Source organism: Giraffa tippelskirchi, chromosome 5 (genome assembly GCF_054371585.1).
Source record: "Giraffa tippelskirchi isolate mGirTip1 chromosome 5, T2T-mGirTip1v1.2.pri, whole genome shotgun sequence".
NCBI classification, from domain to species: Eukaryota; Metazoa; Chordata; class Mammalia; order Artiodactyla; family Giraffidae; genus Giraffa; species Giraffa tippelskirchi.
Genome location: NC_137279.1, coordinates 180,048,783 through 180,065,159, shown reverse-complemented (window position 1 = coordinate 180,065,159; position 16,377 = coordinate 180,048,783). Strand labels below are relative to the sequence as shown.

Sequence of the window (16,377 nt, the reverse complement as noted above, 5' to 3'; positions counted from 1 at the left end):
GAGTCCTGCTTTCAAGATGGAGCCTGTTCTGTTTCCTCCTTCATCACCAGCTCAGGGACAATAATATGTCTCTCTCCTTATTGAAAAATCTCTTCTCCAGGCCTGGCAACCAGCTTTCATCTCCCAGGGACAGTCCAGTTATAGTAGAAAGAAACTGCAATCTGAAGTTCTGGGATGGGATCAATGCCCAGGTCACCACTTACTGGCTGTGTGACCTCGGGTAAGTTATATAACCTCCCTGAGCCTCTGTGTAGTCATTTCAGAAAAATCAGAAAATGCAAACAATTGTAACTAGAAAAAGAAAACTACCTTTTTTGTCCTCTTCTTTTTACTAGGCTCCTTTTGATGTAACACACACAGGCACAGATGGGAGGAGTCTAAGGGTTTAGTTTCAAAGCTTTGGCAGGGTCTTTATGTCTTTGTAGGAAAAGGAAAAGCCATTAAGAAGTACCTGGCCCTTCAATAGCCCTACTCATTATTCCCAGCAGGCCTAAGCGAACACAGTTGGGGAGGCCAAAGATCAAAGAAAGAAATAAAGCTGTTCTGCCTTGCAAATAGAAGTCCTATTCCATTGTGAGAGAGACGGCCTTGCAAATTTCAAGGGTAGCGGAGGTGAGAGAGCTAAGTCAGGAACAATTAGTGAAACCCAAGAGGGGAGAATTACATAAACCTCTAGGGGAAGGTAGGCGACAGGGACAAGTATGGGAGGGGTAGGTTTCCCCTTCCTGTTCTGACCCAGTTGGTGGCAGCAGGCCACCTTTAATCTAATCTAATGGGACTCCTTAGAGGAATTTAGTAAAGGGCGCCCCTTCCCTGAGTGGGTACAGCTCTGTGCCAGCATGCAGGGTTTGGAAAGTAGAATGTGAGCTGGGGGGCTTCCCTGGTGGCTCAGGTGGTAAAGAATCTGCCTGCAATGCAGGAGACCTGTGTTAGGAAGATCCCCTGGAGAAGGGAGTGGCTACCCACTCCAGTATTCTTACTTGGAAAATTCCATGGACAGGCGCCTACATACTTCATGGTCTCCAAGGCTATGCTCAGCAGCCCTGAGGGCCAGCCCATCAGTGTAGACTAGTGGGCTGCAGGAAGATCTGCTTAGAAGGCGGGCCCTAATGGAGCCAAAACAAGGGTGATGCCCAGAGCTCTGCCCCATCTCAAGACACACCTGGTGAGATGAGAAAAGGAGAGACCAAGCACTCAGCCCAACTTGCTACCCTCTGAGATTACTTAAAATGAATTCTACAAAATAAATAAAGAACAAAGCAAACAAACAAAAAATTGCCTCTAACCTCCAATTCTAAACCCTGTGGAGACAACCCACAGCATCCTTAAAAATCCTGTGAATTCCTGGGGATTACATTCTGACGTTATCCTACTGGGTTCTTAATCTCTTCCACATGCATGCATGACCTCACTTCTTTCTCCAACTTTTACAAAAACTACTCAAACTAAGCATTCATTTGAGTAGTAGGTTTAAAACTGGGGTGGGGGGACGATCAGGGAAGTATTTACAATGAAGAAGGGAAAGCTCCAATTTTAAAGTTCTTTTCAGTTATTCTGCCATTTTATGGGTTTCTCACTCACATTTAACCCTGTGTACATCCTATCCTCCAGAATTTTGCTAGCTCCTATAGCTCTTCCTTTCCTATATGTTCCTCCTAGAATTGCCTTCTGCACTCCAATGTGTCCTTCCCTATTATGCAGAGCAATTCAGCTTTCCCCAGCTCCGAATGTGCAACATGGATATCTAAACTCATTAAGTGGGGGTCTTAATGGAATCCATCCTTCTTATAACACCATACATTTGATGTAGTTGCCAGAACCTAAAGAAAAAAAAAAATAGCTTCATTTACCACAAAATGCTGGTAAACCTCCTGGGTAATGTGGTACTTAATAAACAGGAGGTGTAGAATATCAGGTAAAATTAGTTTTAGCCAGAAATATACTGATCTTCTACTAGCGTGAGCTTTAAATAGAAATTAGGGGCTTTCCTTGGGGCTCAGCAGTAAAGAATTCGCCTACCAATGCAGGAGACGTGGGCTCGATCCCTGGGACTGGAAGATCCCCTGGAGAAGGAAATGGCAACCCACTCCAGTGTTCTTCTCTGGAAAACCCCATGGACAGAATAAGGTCTCTTGAAGTCTTCAGTTTGTCATTCACTAAAGTATGGAAGAGCTGGGCTTTGTAGGGTCTGAGGATTATATAGTTTTACCAGGTGCTTTTTATTTTATTTTATGACAGCAAGTCATGTGGGATTTTAGTTCCCCAACCAGGGATCAAACCCACACCCCCTGAGGTGGAAGAGCAGAGTATTAACCCCTGGACCACCAGGAAGGTCCCTTTACTGGTGCCTTTTAAAAATGCTGGTTCAAAAAAAAAATAAAAAATAAATAAATAAATAAAAATGCTGGTTCTTAAACAATAAAAAAATTATTATTTTAAATGTAACTCAGCGAGACTTCAATGTTCTGCTTTGGAAATGATGAAGGGGAAGGGTGCTGCACCTGGGAAGTGCTGTCACAAGTTAAGCCATTTTGTGCAATTTTGCCTAAAGATAGAGCTATCAGAGTCAATGCATATCTGGAGTATTTTATTGTCCATGATTTGTGGATAGAGATCAAAGCAAAAGATCTTACCTGGAGTTAAGTTTAACAAATCAGAAAGTGTGCTGTGTTCCAAGAAGTTCAAATACATCCTGCCCGGACTTCAGAGAATCACAGTTCGTATCTTGGATGATAGAAAGGTGAGGCCAAGAGCAACTATTGCAAACTGGTCTCTCTCTGTTCTGTGGAGAAGTGATGATGAAGCTGACATAGAAGTTTTTTTTTTGTTGTTGTTGTTTTTAATGTGGCTATGTCGAGTCTTAGTTGTGGCCCTGGGGATCTTGGTTGCTGCGTGCGGAATCTACTTCCCTTAGCAGGGTTGGAAACTGGGTCCCCTGCATTGGGAGTACAGAGTCTTAACCAGTGGACCACCAGGGAAGTTCTGACATAGAGTTTCATAATAAAGATATTTAGGATCATCTTTTTCAACCGGGTCTCATGGATAACCACACAGCTGGCAATCTTTCAGGATTTTTGGGAAGGCCAAAAAGTGGGGATTGGTGACGGAAGGGTGTGGATGTTGAGTAGCTTGGAATGGTTGGGACAGAAGGTCTCTCAGGGTGTCAGCAAAATAGAAGGTTCCAGGGACACAGTATTGGCTGTTCTCAACCCATATCATCCACATCCTGAATCTCCTTTCCCTGGTAGCTTTACAAAACCTGGGAAGAGGGGTTGTGAACTTGGTTGCAAAAAGCGGGGAGGGGATGATCTTTAAGGAAAAAGGATACATTAAATATGAATAAAATTAGGTCCAGGGCTTTGGAAGGGTCTCACACAGGAAAGGAAGGATGAAGCTAAGCTTCATTAGCTTCAGAGTAAGTGTGTCTCTATTTTGGCCTGAGTCAGAAAAACTTTTTCTGCACGCTGTATTTCTGGACATTGGTACTTCTGGAAGGCATCATAGAAAAAGATCAAAATCCACCATATTCATTCCTGCGGAGTGATGGCATAACATCAGAGCACCAACCCTGGGCCATCATAGGAACTAGCCTTTCACTAGCTCATCAAAGGTCAACTTTGTAATGAGAGAAGCGAATAGAACAGCACGGATCTATCTGGAAAACATCAAGTTATTATGACCATTTTTCCAGCATTCTCATGCTGATTGCTTAGAGGTTGTTTGCGCTAGCTGAATACACAATGAAGGATGGAGGAGAACCAAGATGATCAGGCCAATCTCTGCAATTTATAACCTCCCATGAAGTTCTCATGCAGCAACGCCTCCCTCTTTTTCCATTATTTGCTAGAGATAGAACATCACACTTTTTTTTTTTTTACAATGGTCCCTGGCTTCCTGAAATGTAGCCAGGGATGACATAGGAGGATATGTTTTCCAGTTGCCTTTCAAATTTGCCCATGAATGGATATCTGATCTGATTTATATTTTGAAAAGTTCCCTCTGACTCTTGTGTGGAGCCCTGCTAGTGGGGACATGAATGGAAGCAGGCAGGTGAGCTGGGGGCTCTGTAGTAGGCTAGGCAAGAAATGATAGGGCTTTAGACTTGGTAGGTAGACTTCAGAGAAGAGGTTAGAGTCTTTAAAAAGGAGAGTCAACAGGACAGCTAATGAATTGGATGTGCGATGAGGGCTGTAGGATGGGATGAAAAAGAGGATTCACAGTTGCTTCCAAGGATTTTGGCCTGAGCCACTAGATAAAATTTCAGAAAAGGGGAAGATGGGGGCAAGTATAGAAAAAAAGAATAAAAAATTCTCTTTTGATGATGAAATCGATCAAGTCAAACTCCATAGACTATGGAAAAGCGATTCTAAACAGTGCAAATTTTCAAGTCAATCACTTAAATATCCATTCATTAAAAAAACAAGCTCTATAAAAACCAATGCAAATACTATATTTAGATAAATAAATTTTGTTTCTTTTACCCTGACATAGAGAAGTCCATGTCTTGTCTGTGTTATAACTACATCAACACAACCAAATTTCACTTCCTCTGGAGACTTTCAAGGTTAAAAAAGTATGAAGAAGTGAAACTACAGCAGAAATGAACACACTGTAAATCAACTAGACTTCAATAAAATGAAATTTTTTAAACAAGAAGTCAAACTCAAACGACCATCATGTTTGCAGATCAAACAATTATATCTACAAAGGAAGTCTCAAGGTTTAATTATCACAACAAACAATTCTGATAGAGAATTTTGTTAAGTGGGGAAATCTTTTGTGTGCCTTCTCATTAATTAATTGATTAATTAATTATTAATAATCTCACATGCAAACAAAAAGTGCAGCTCCTTCCAAAAGGTGCCAATCCATGTCCAGTTCCGGCATCCATTCCTTCTCTGATTACATTTGCTCATTTAACAAACATGTAATGAATAGACATTATAACAGGCACAGGACTAAATTATGAGAACATAATTATGAATAAAACATTTCCCTTGTCTTTGTGGAGCTTGCAGTCTAGTTGGGGAGATAGAAAAGTAAACACATGGCAACTTCCAATGTCAGCAATCAGGAGCACTAAATAACCTGAAAATGTTCAGATGATGAACACTTAAAAATGCTGGCAAAATTTTAAGGGGAAAAAATGTAAGGAAATGCATAAATGAACTGGTAAGAAGAAAGAGTAATTTCCAGGGTCCAAAGTAAAGAGACAGCTGAAAACCAGAGTGGTAACCATGAAAGCAGATGATGTAGCTACCCGTGGGAAGACTTAATTCCAATAATCTAAAATAGTCTAGGATTAGGACTTCCCTGACATTCCAGTGGTTAAGACTTCAAACTTCCGTTATGGGGAGGAGGGGCATGGGTCCAATCCCTGGCTGAGGAACTAGGATCCTGCATGTCTCACAACAAGGCTAAAAAATAAAATAAATAAAACAAAATAAAATATTCTAGGGTATATTCAGTGTGGGAGGAGACTAGACAAGGACATCATTCCCAGGGGTGAGAATCACTGGGTGCTACCTTGAAGGCTGACTACCACAACCCATCTGGCAAAGTACTAGTCCAGCAAAGGTGCCAGCCAATGACAAGACAATCTGGACTGGTGGGAGAGGAGAGGAATCATAAATATCATAACCAGTTCCATTAAGCGAGGACTGTTGCCTCTACTTGAATTTTCTTTCTTGCTGGGTCATGAATTTTTTTTCTCTTTTATTGAGGTATAATTTTGTGAAATAACAGAAAAATATATATACTTTTCTCTCCCCCCTGGTTCCTGGCACAGAGCTCCTAAAGCCTTTGTAATTTCCTATTTTCAAGGAATTCTTAATTTATAATTAGTAAGAGCATTAGGAGCATCTTCTGTCTAACATTTGGTCTTTGACTCCAGGTCCTGACACAGAGTTTCTTGGAATTTCCTGAGTGATAGCAGGGCCTTTGTTCTAATGTGATGACTCTGAGTAGGCTCCTAAATGGGGGCTGGTCACAAGAAAGACCAAGTCATGATTAGAAGCTTGGAATTTTCAGTCCTACCTTCCATTCTCTAGAGAGGAAAGAGAGGCTTGGAGTTAATAATTGATCATGTCTGCGTGATGAAGTCTCCTTAAAAAACCCAATAGTATGAGGTTCTGAGTGCTTCCAGGTCAGTGAACATGTGGAGGTATAGGGAGACTGGCACGTCCAAAGGGATCATGGAAGCTCTGTGCCCATTCCCTGGTGCCTTGCTCTGTGCATCTCTGCTCTGTGGGCCTGTGTCCTTCATTGTACCTTCTATAATAAACTAGTAAACAGTGAGCAAACGGTTTTTCTGAGTCCTGTGAGCCATGCTAGCAAATTAGTCGAATCTTATGAGGAAAGCATTTGTTGTTGTTGTTTGGTTGCTCAATCATGTCCAACTCTTTGTGACCCCATGGAATGCAGCATACCAGGTTCCCCGTCCTTCACCATCTCCCAGAGTTTGCTCAAATTCATGTTCATTGAGTCAATGATGCCATCCAACCATCTCATCCTCTGTCACCCCTTTCTCCTCCTGCTCTCAATCTTTCCCAGCATGAGGGTCTTTTCCAATGAGTTGGCTCTTCACATCAGTTGGCCAAACTACTGGAGCTTCAGCTTCAGCATCAGTCCTTCCAATGAATATTCAGGGTTGATTTCCTTAGGATTGACTGGCTTGATCTCCATGTTGTCCAAGGGACTCTCAGGTGTCTTCTCCAGCACCACAATTTGATTGGAGGAAGGCATGCATACCTCCAATTGATAGCCAGTTGGTCAGAAACACAGGTGACAACCTGGACTTGTAATTGGTGGCTGAAGTATGTGGGGGAGGGGCAGTCCTGTAGGACTAAGCCCTTAACCTGGGAGATCAGACATTAACTTCAAGAAGATAGTGTCAGAATTGTCACCTATTGTAGGACACCCAGGTAGCATCACAGAGAATTGCTTGTTGTGGGGATAAACCTCATACATCTGGTGTCAGAAATGTTGAGTGTGGTAGTGGTGTGAGAGTCAAGGAGAAACACAGGAAGAAGGCTGGGTTTTTCCTTCTCAAGCTGACACAGAGTAATATGAAGAAAGTCAGATGTATTTAAAATGTAATTATCCTTCTTTTTCTTTTTCCCTTCCTTTAGACTCATGCATGATGTGAATTGAGATGGTTAAATTTGTCATTTTGTCAAGTTGCAAAATCATAATGGAACCAGGGGAGAAATGGATGCCATAACTGGACATGGGTTCTTTCCTTTCAGAAGGAGTTGAGTGTATTTTTTGTTTGTATGTGAGACAATTGCTTTATGTTAGGCAGAGGCATTTTAAAAATTGTATATGGCATGAAAAAAAGTGGGAGGGCGTTGCTTGGCAACCCATGGTTGGAATGCAGAGGACATCTGTTGTTTTCCTCAATCAGCATTCTATCTCCTTCTTTCGGAGTATGCTTCCACCCCCACTGTATGCTGGCTTGGTGGGGCTGTCAGTCATTGTTCTCTGCTCTTCCCTAGTTGGGGAGAGGGGGGATGGGGTCCAATCCTGACTAGGCCACTTAGAAGTGCCTTCTCTGGAAGAATATCTTACTGGGAGACAGTAAGACTGGGAGTCTTACTGGGAGACTCTTAAAGTTGATTCATTCTGACACACTGTCCTGAAGAGACTGTCTATTTGTTTCCGTCACTTACAAATCCAGACCTGGCCTGGTTCCTGATTATCTTGATACTTAACTGTTGAGATTATCTTTTTTTAAAAATACTAATTTATTTTTGGCTGCTCTGGGTCTTGGTTGCTGCACTCAGCCTTTCTCTAGTTGCAGAGTGGAGAGGAGGCTACCCTTTGTTGCGGTGCGTGGGCCTCTCATTGCTGTGGTGGTTTCTCTTGTGGAGCACAGGCTCTAGGCGTTAGAGCTCAGTGGGTGTAATGCATGGGCCCTGCAACATGTGGCATCTTCCTGGACCAGGAATTGAACCTGTGTCCCGTGCATTGGCAGGCAGATTCTTAACCACTGGACCATGAAAGAAGCCCCCAGATTATTTTTTGGTTTTGTGAATTTTTACATTTTCTGCTTCCTTAAGTTAGCCAGAGTTAGTTTCTGTTGCTTGTAGCCAAAGGAATGTATTTGGCAGTTAATTCCTCAGCACTAAGTTCAATTAGAAGAATCCCATAGCAAAAAGAACACTAAATTCAGTTAGAAGGGTTTTATATCAAAGAGGTCCCCCAAACAAGATGATATTGAGTGATTCAGCTTTTTCAACATCTGCATGTAGTAGGTTTCTCCCCAAGCATTATGCCGTGGTGTCTGGACTGGAAAAGGTTTTAGGAAGGGTACCAGTACTTGTTGATACCTTGTATGCAGAACCACCACCTAGGATATGGCCTTAAAGATTTTGCACTACAAAAAACTCCAGGGAGTGTCATTCACATAGATTATGATGTGAATGGTACCCTTGGTGATGTGTAGTGCAGTGACTTGTTACTCCCCTCTCATAGTTCCTGTTGCTGGATTTGGCTTTTTGTGTCAGCCTCATAAGCCTTCTCCTTCTCTTGAATTTTCCTCAAGTGCAGAGTTGAATTTCCCTCTCAAATTCATATGTGGAATCCCTAAACTCAGCATTGCTATACTGGGTGACGGAGCCTCTAAAGAAGTAACTAGAGTTAATTGAGATCATGAGGGTGGGTTCCTGTCCAATAGTGTTAGTGTCGTTATAAGAAGAGATACCAGAGAACTCTCATTCTCTTTCTCTCCACACACATACACGGAAGACATAGCAAGGTAGTAGTCATCTGCAAGCCAGGACCAGAGCCCTCACTAGAGACTGAATTGGCTGGCACCTTGATCTTAGACTTTCCAGTCTCCAGAATTGTGAGAAGGTTTATTTTTAAGTCACCCAGTCTATGGTATTCTGTTATGGCAGCTCAAGCCAACTAAGACAGATTTAAATAGATATGTGGAGGTAGAGAGAAGGGTATTAATGAATTTCATTTATTAGAAGTACTGACTTCCAAACTGTGTCCCATCTAGCTACCTTGCTACATGAAGAAGAAAAAATGAGTTGATTGGTGTCTTTTTGTTTGTTGTGGTTAAGGACAGGTGAATGGAAAATACGAGAGAGAATGGAATCGACTCTTTCTGTTTCATGTTTTCTTCAACATGTAATCCATAAATACCCTGTCAAAGTAATTATCACACCATGACTGCCACCACCTCAATCACACACACACAAGCACTAGAACAGTGCTTAATGGGATCCTAGTTCCCTGACCAGGGAAGTTCCAGCATGGGGCTTCATTTTGGGGTGATGAAAATGTTGAGGAATTAGATAGTTCTGATGGTTGTCATATATATACTGGAAATGACTGAATTTTACACTTGGGTGAATTTTTTCTATGTGAATTATACCTCAATGAAGAAAACCAGGAAGGATAGCAAGCTGACTTCTATACTTATAGATCTTTGACAATCAGCCATTTGGTAACTCCATCCAACTTTGCATTTTCTCCCCAAATGCATGGACTTAGAGAATAAGGAGAAAGAATGGATTATAAATTACAGAGCAGTATTTTTAAAAGCATCTATATTATATGCAAGGCTAATTACAAATGCCATATAAAATTCTACTAATATAAACAATCCTAAATGCAGAGCATAGCAAGTTAAAGCCTCCTAAACCCTGTTTTACGAGCTAATGTATGGTGGTAGTTAAATCCTCACATATCAAATGCCTAATAAAATAGAAGTTTATTTTTTAATTTAGAATTCCAAAGCAGGATTTTCTCACTGATCAATAAGCAGTACTCTCTTAAGCAATGACTCAGGGACCCGACTCCTTTCATCTGGTGTCTCCATCTTCCAACACAGAGCTTCCAAAGTTGCTCTTTCACAGAAAGAGAAAAAGCATGGAGAACTGTCTACAATTCCATTGGCCAGATCCCAGGCACAAGGCCATCTGTCTCTATAAGGGGGCCAAGAAATGTAAGCTAATGAGGGCCCCGGAGGAAGAAGAAAGAGATTTATTAAATTGCTGACCAGTCTCTGCCACACCCACCCTTCAGTTAACTCTATCAACAGTTTAGAGCAAAGTCCTCCAACTTCCTTTGTATGTATACATTAATATATAACAATATTTTGTAATGAAAGTGGAATCACACCGTGCACACCAGAGACTATGCATGGTCGCTGATTCAGATATAACTTACACTTATTTGTCATCCGTATACATTCAGAATTTAAGAACACACAGGTTCAAACCTCGGTAAGCTCCAGCACTGTTATTCGGTGTTCATGCTGACACAGACACTATCCAGCATACTCTCTCACATGCTTGCCTGTGTGGATGGCTAATCCCAAGTGAGAAGAATTGAATGGGAATTTCACAGCCCTGCTGACATTCCTCTTCCTCTTGACATTCATTGGCCTCTTATATTATCTGATATTTTAATATTTTCTTCATTTCATGGCACATTATCATCATTGGTTCATGCAATGCTCCTCATGTGTATTTTATATTCCCTTTCATTCCATGTGTGGCTCAGCTGGCTTCCTTGGTGGCTCAGCTGGTAAAGAATCCACTTGCAATGCAGGAGACTTGGGTTCGATCCTTGGGTTGGGAAGATCCCCTGGAGAAGGGAAAGGCTACTCACTTCAGTATTCTGGCTTGGAGAATTCCATTGACTGTATAGTCCATGGGGGTTGCAAAGAGTCGGACATGACTGAGTGACTTTCACTTCACTTCACTTCACTTCATTCGATAACCCACTTCCTTCCCACCCTATAGACACCTCTGGAATGGGTTTAATACATACCTTTGTCTTTGTGTTCTTGCAAAATGTATATTGCTTTGTGATCACATATATTAAATTTGCATAAGTGTTTTGTATGTATAACTTATTCTGACTTTTTATTTATTTATTTATTTATTTATTTGACTTCACTGGGTCTTAGTTGTGGCACACAGGATCTTTAGTTGTGGCACATGGGATCTAGTTCCCCGACCAGGGATCGAACCCAGGCCCCCTGTATTGGGAGCGCAGAGTCTGAGCCACTGGACCACCGGGGAAGACCCTTATTCTGACTTTTTAAAATCAATATTATTTTTATTTTTAATTTAAGATCCATCCATGTTATTGAGTATACATCTAATTCATTGTTCCCAACTGCTATATGTAGTACTCATGATAAATTTTTTTTACATATTTACTTTTCAAATGCAGAAACTCAGATCATCTCCATTCCTCTGCATCACAAATAATGCTGGAATGAACAGTCTAGTTCTTGACTCTTTACAAGCTTGTGTGGGAATTTCATTGCACTGTAGACACAGGGGCAGATTTGCTGGGTCGTTAGGTACACATATACAGTACTGGACTATGTGCCACCATACTGCGCTCTGGAATGGTTCCACCAGTCTTTATTCCCATCATGAAGAGTTCCTAGTTCCCCAACAAAGCTCATTATTATTCTCGAATTTTTGCTATTTGACTCGATGTGAAGCAATATCTCATTGTTCATTTCTATTTTTTCTCATTATAATTTGGTTTACACATTTCTTCATATGCTTGCTACCCTTCTGAGTTGCCTCTTCTGTGTATTGCCTACTCATATCCTTTCCCACTTTAAAATTTGAAGTTGTACTTTTAGCAAATATTCATGAGCTCTTTGTTTTTTTCTAGATCAAGGATTAGTAAACAATGGCCCACAGACCAAATTTAGCACGTCTCCGGTTTTTGTAAATAAAGTTTTGTTAGAACACAGTCATACCCATTCACTTATCATCTATTGTTGCTTTTCTACTACAAGAGTAGAGATGAACAGTTGTGTCAAAGATCATCTGTTCTACTAAGTTGACTTAAATTTTCACTATTTGTTCCTTTACAGGAAGTTTGCCAAATCCTGTCCTAGTTAACAATCTCTTATTGGCGTCAGACATGACAAACCTCTTTTCCCGTTTTGTCATCTTTGAACTTTGTCTATACAGTCCTTTATTGAACAACAACAAAAAAAATCTCAATTTACTGTAATCAAATCCACACATATTTTCTTTTTTACCTCAGGTTACACTTTTTTGAAGTTTAAAAAATGATTTCTGTTCTGCCTCTAGATTACAAAAATACCTTCATACTTTTTTTTTCCTATTAAATTCATACTTTTACCTTTTATGTTTAGGTCTTTAACCCATTTGGAACTCACCTTTAGACACAGTGTTAAATAGAGATCTAGCATTTTTCTCCATATAGTGAGACAATTTATCAAAAACTATCTACTAAACAATCCAATTAGCCTTTGTGCCAGTTTTCAGTGTATTGCCTCATAGTTTCAAATCTACGCTTCCTTGCCTGCTCAGCAAAAATTATGATGATCCCTTTAAATATTTCTCCATTCTCTATTAACATCTGGCATAATGTTAAGCTGGTCAGTAAAGGATGCCAGGGGAATACTGGAGGAAAAAAGAGATTTTTCCTGCTTCCTTCTCTTACCAGGCTCTTGCAGTATGCAATCTCTGTGATACCAGGTTTGCAACACATAACTCTCCAGCATCTGGTTCCTGGATTATGCAGCGGCCTGCAGTGCCCAGTATATAGCAGCTTCCCCTGGCACCTTCTCATGTAGATTTCCAGCAAAATTCACTGGTGCAACTTCATCATCCAGTGAAGAGGACACTACTTTGTCAACACATTCTGGGTTTCAGCTTGGAGGGCAAGGAATACTCTTTTGCAAGCATTGCCCTAGAGATAGTAGCTTTTCCTGACAGTTGAGATTCTTGTATTCTTTAGGTGCTCTCTTTATTTCTTACTACTCAGTCTCCCGTAATTTCATCCCTTGCTATAGTTCCTAGGTCTTTACATTAAATTTTTCCTGTTCATAATAATGTATGGTTTCTGTCTTGTGGTGGGACCCTGTCTGATACAGTCATATTCTCATTTATTTGTGCTATATTTTTATCATATATTAAATTCACATATTTATACCTAGGTCTGTCTCTGAGATCTAGTTTTAATGGTCTGATTTAATCTTAAATGAGATAACAGATGCAAAACACCTGGCCATTACCTATCATAGAGTAGGTACTCATTAAATGATATTAATCATGGTAGAGATTACATATCTTTGCCCTCAAAGAGTACCCACCTAGGACCAGTAATCTGACTGGTTTAATTTTGTGGGCTGGAAGTGGGGAGTCAGTCTAGTAGAGGACAGTGGCTTATTCCTCAGTTCAATCAACTTATGAATGAATGAAAACCCAGAAATCACTGGATTTTCCTGATTTTAAGCCACTGTTTTGTCATCATCCATTATTTAAATTCATGAAGACATTTATTCCCACAAGGTTGCTGATAGGTCTATTCTATAATTTTAAAATTTTCTTAAACATAATAATTATAAGTCTGGGTAATGTAGCCTCATATAGGGATTCAATGGAATACAATATATTCCAAGTATACATAATGCTTTGTTTCTTTTACATTCTCATCCCAAACAGGAAGTTTCTCTTACTAAATACAACTGAGCTATAAAGTAAAATCTAAACAAACAGGAAAACATGTCCTATTCTTGGAAGGGAAGACTTAAAATGTCCAGTCTATCAAAGTTTAATACAGTTATAATTATAAACAATATTTTTTGAAATGGACAAAATAATCTTTAAGTTGATTTTGTAGATAGTCTCCAGAGATGAATGTGATCAATTCCTTCTTCTGCTGATGGGAGTTATCTCTCCCCTTAAACCTAGACTGGACTTAATGACTCAATCGGTAGAATAGAAGGCTGATTTACTTAGTCAATAGAATGCAGAGAAAGTATCATTTTGGGATTTCCAATGTTAGATCATAAGAAATATTGCAGCTTCCTTGTGGATCTCTTGAAATGTTTTCTCTTCAAACACTTCCCCTCAGAACCCAGACACCATGATATGAGAATCCCAAGCCACATGGCTAGGTCATCTATAGGCACTCTGATTGACAGCCCCAAATAAGCTCCTAGTAGAGAGCCAACATGAATTCCCAGTTATGTGAATGAGCCATCCTTGACTGGCCATTTCTAGCTCAGTCAAGCCTTCAGATGAGTCCGGCCTCAGTCCCCATCTGACATTAATCACTTGAGAGAACTGCCCAGCTGAGGACTGTCCAGCTGGGCCCAGGCAACCCACGGGAGCACGAAAGATAGCAAATTATCATTTTAATTTACTAAGTGTTAGTGTGGTTTGTTATGCAGTAATAGATAACTGGAACAGAAATTGATAACAAAAGTGTCATCCTTCTATGACAAAAACCTAAGACATGTGGCAATGGCTTGGGACCACAAGGTTTTTGGAAGCTGAAAGGGCCTCAGGGAGACCGTTAGTGAAGATTTAAAGGAGAGAAAGGAAATTGTGATTGGAAGTCGGAGAAAAGGTAACTCCTGTTATGTAGCAGCAAAAAGTTCAGAAGTAGTAAAACACAAAATAGAAAATGTAGTGAATTTGGGTGAATTTGGCTAAGGAGGTTTCTGGGTAGACTGTCCCAAGCCTGACTGGTTTATTTTAGCTGTCAACGATAAGCTACAATGATAAGCTGTCAATGATAAGCTAAGAGAGAGATAAGTTAAAAGGGAACTAATCAGCTACTTAGAAAAATTTGGAGGATATATGAAGGACACAGGACAGTTTTTCTGCCATTAAAAATTCTCAAAAGAAGAATAGTCTTCAAATAAGGAGGAAGTCAAGAGTGCATCTGTAAGACTCTCTGTTAAGACTTCAGAAAGTTTAAGTACATATTTTATAGCTTCTCTCAAGTGAATGAAATCACTTCTAAGAATGTTAGAATGTCTCTTAGACTTTTTTTTTAACTAGACAAGAGAGCTTTTAAGAATCTTAAGGGTATTTCCTATAGCATACTGAATCTCAGACCAAGGTAGAGAAGGGCAGACCAAGGTATCTTGAAGACATTTGTGGATGTGACTTTTGAGAACCTAAATAAAATTCTCAGAAAACACAAATGTTCAGGAGAACTGCATTTTTAGAAATAACATCAGCTTCAAGTAAAGAGTACAGTTCAAAATGAAAAGAGCCCTTGAAACACCCAACTTCCTATGGGCAAGAAGCAGGATGTGAAGGCTACATATGAGCCACTTTTTAGGGAAAAGGAAGGATGACTCAATGTGAAGAACCAAGAGTCCAGAAGGCAGAGCTTAAAGCTACAGAGAATCACTCCCCAGAAGCAGGCGTGCATGAGTGCTCAGTCACTCTTTGCGACCCCATGGACTGTAACCTGCCAAGATGCTCTGTTCATGGGATTTTTCAGACAAGAATACTGGAGAGGGTTGCCATTTCCTACTCCACACAGAAGTAGGATTGGGTCCCAATCAAGGAAATAGAAGCATGTACCCGACTGGGATTTCAGAGCCTTGGAACACTCTCATGGGTCTCCTGTTTCTCCCTTGTGAGAAGTTTGTTTGTTTGTTTAACAGAAGTATTTATTGCATTTGTCTTATCCCCATAACACCACTGTATGCTGTGTTTGTGTTGCAGACAACTTGATTATTTTTTCATAGATATTCAGATGAAGAGGAACCATGCCCAAAGACACTCATCTATAGTTAGACCTCATTTAGATGATGAGATCTTGAACTTTGAGCTAATGCTATAATGAGATGTGATTTTGGGAATCGTGGGAAGAAGGTTCACATTCAATGGACATGAATTGTGTTGTCCGAAGGGTGGGCTGTGGTAGGTAGTCTTTAAAGTCGTTACACCATGAATCTCTTCTGTAGTTTCTTTTTACTCCAAAATTTTTGTGTGCCTTCTCTTCGTCATTTCACCAAAGATCTATTTTGTTATTCTTCTCAAGGAATCAACTTTTGGCTATGTCAGTCTTTTGAAAATCACATGTATTTGCTTTTTGCTTAGTTTCTCCTCTTACTTTTACTAACTCATTACTTCCACTTTCTTTTGGTTAGTTTTGTTGTTCTTTGTCTAACTTTCTCTCCCCTTTTTTTGGCCACACCCTGTGGCTTGTGGGAACTCAGTTCCCCAACCAGGGACAGTGAAAGCCCAGAATCCTAATCAATAGACCACCAGGGAATGAACTCTCTGTCTAACTTCTTGACTTAAACATTTAGCCCTTTAAGTTGTACCTTATCTTCTTTTCTAACATTAGCACTCAAGGCTTTGCATGAAATATGTCCTTCAAGTATCAATGTATAGTATTTTTTTGTCATTTCATTCTAAAAGCATTTTCTGATTTCTTATCTGATGAATTTAGCAGCATGTTTAAAATTTTCCAAATGAACAGGGCATTTTTAGTTGTTGCTGTTATTGTCCCCTAATTATGATTTAGACATCCAATGTGGTAAGTATAACACTGATTCTTTGGTATTTGAGATTTGTTTTTCAACAAGGCTACAGAATGGTCTAGAGT

At 40.1% G+C, this 16,377-nt stretch overlaps 1 protein-coding gene across 2 annotated transcripts in view; it reads left to right on the top strand.

The window, feature by feature from the left end:
• Positions 1 to 7,001: 7,001 nt before the first annotated feature.
• Positions 7,002 to 16,377, top strand: part of CAP1 (cyclase associated actin cytoskeleton regulatory protein 1) — a 55,525-nt gene continuing 46,149 nt past the window's right edge. For both annotated transcript variants that reach the window (XM_081493981.1, XM_081493980.1), the window contains exon 1: positions 7,002 to 7,094. The gene's annotated coding sequence lies outside the window, so the exon portion shown is untranslated. The remainder of the gene's footprint in view (positions 7,095 to 16,377) is intronic.